The sequence below is a fragment of the Thamnophis elegans genome, chromosome 3 (assembly GCF_009769535.1).
Source record: "Thamnophis elegans isolate rThaEle1 chromosome 3, rThaEle1.pri, whole genome shotgun sequence".
Lineage (NCBI taxonomy): Eukaryota > Metazoa > Chordata > Lepidosauria > Squamata > Colubridae > Thamnophis > Thamnophis elegans.
The window spans coordinates 31,678,563-31,680,715 of NC_045543.1; positions in this window are offsets into that span (position 1 = coordinate 31,678,563).

Sequence of the window (2,153 nt, forward strand, 5' to 3'; positions counted from 1 at the left end):
CTAGAAACCAGAGGCATTCCTGTTAGGTATAATGACGACGACTAAATATAAAAAAGAGACTCTATATCTAATTTTACATATAATGACTGCATCTAGGATTGCATTCGCTCAGAGATGGACAAACAAGTCAACATCAAATGAAGGGAAATAATAAAGATTCTGGACTGTGCTGAGATGGACAAGTTAACAAAAGAAATTCAGGGAAAGGAAGAGACAGAATATTATCTGGTATGGGAAAATGGTACAGGTGGTTGGAGAAAAGAAATAAAGATTAATGACAAGAACCTAAGAAAGATAGTAATTATAAACCAAGGAAAATGTTACATATACATAAGAGGAACAAAGTCTGCCAGGTAGACAGCCAATATAGATAGATAAGTAAAAGATAATGAAACAAGAAAGTTAAAAATTGTGAAATTTAAGTGAAATATATTAGGAGGGAAAACATTGTAAATAAGAATGTACCACTAAAACTGCTATTACAAGAAGCTCAAGTGTGTTGTATAAATGTAGTCTATGTCTATGTCTTTGTATTTGAGTGTCTAAAAATAAAATTTAAAAAATCTGCTCTTTAGGTTTTTTTATATTCTAAAAATATATTTGTTTGCTTCTTTTTAGTAGCAAACCGGTGTAGAGATATTATTTTAAAATATGGAAGCTCTTTTGTAGTTTGGAAAATTTGCACGGGCTTACCTACAAATCCTGGCCTCATCCCTGTTGGAAAAGGCAGATTCTAGATTCTCTAGAATGCTCTCCAATGCTTCAAGATCAAATTTCTGAAACTCACCTTAGAAAGATTCGGTTTGAATACAAAAAGTTTGAGATTAAGTTCCGGCCACTCCAAATGGGACTGAGAAAGACAACAAGTCTACAACATGGAACCCCTTTTTTTTTTTTTTTGGAAAAAAAGTGAATTGTCAGATGGACAATTATCAGTGGACATGAAAAAAAAAATGTCCAGCATTCCCTAACTCTTCTGTACTGTGCAATAATGGTGAATATTTGTAGCTTGGATGTAGGAAGACGGTGAAGGTTCGTTCTATGAGCTTGTGGGTTAGTTTCCAAATGTTTCATTACCAGGATAGGTAACATCTTCAGCAGAGTTTAAGGGATGTCAGTGTCAGTGTTCTCTGTTTATAAGGGCTTCAGGTATAGGTATATCAAGTGAGGGTTTAGTGATGGGTCAGCTGTGAGTCATCAGTGAGTCTTATGATGGATTTTGTGATTTGGATTTTGTCTTGCGATAAGAGATTACATCAAGTCAATAGTCACTAACAAAGCATGGCCAGAAGAAAAAGTGGCTCCCCCCCTTATAATTATATCCCATGTTGCAGTTTTCCTCCTTTTCCTCTCGCTAGAAATTTCTTGCAGAAGCCCACAAAGATAGTCATGCAAAGACAAGCAAGACACTTTAAGAAATTCTGGACAAGCAGGTTTTATTAAGTCATATCCTCATAAATAATATTTACATAGAAAGGTCCCCTTTGTTTTTTCCTAGTAAACAAGTAACAGGACTGGAAATGTTTCTATAATATAAAAATAAAGTGCTTCTCTTTCTGTAGAGGCTGATAGCACAAATGTTTCAGTTTATTTACAAGGTGATCGGCGCAATTTCATTGCTTTAACTCAGAAGCCAGTCTTGCTCAATTCAATGGGTTCTTCCCAGGTGAGTTTATACTGGATTTTGTCCTAGAAAAGGATGTACCAGGGTATGAAGAGAGCCACTGAAAATTATACTTACTTCTGAACTGACATCTCTAGGATTGCACTAGCGATTTTTTCCTTTCAGGAAAATAAACAAATGCTCCTACAATTTATTGAGCAACATAACTTTTGGGAAGTATGTTTGCTCTTGGCTGTGATATGCCTTTCCCACTGATCCATTTTAACACTGGATTGGAACAAATATGGCTACATTGAACGATACTGTAAAATAAATAATTCTGTAAATAGCATTAGAGCCTGTGTCACAGAATGTCTAGCTTAAAAGATTTCAATTATTTGTCCGTTCATTATGTAGTATACCAGAAAAAAAAAGTTAACTAAAAGCTACTTCCTTTCCACAATCTGTAAAGTCAACATTCTACTATTCACTATTTATTCTGTAGTTATCATTTGAAAAATATTTGAGCTCTTTCAAATATGCAGGCATT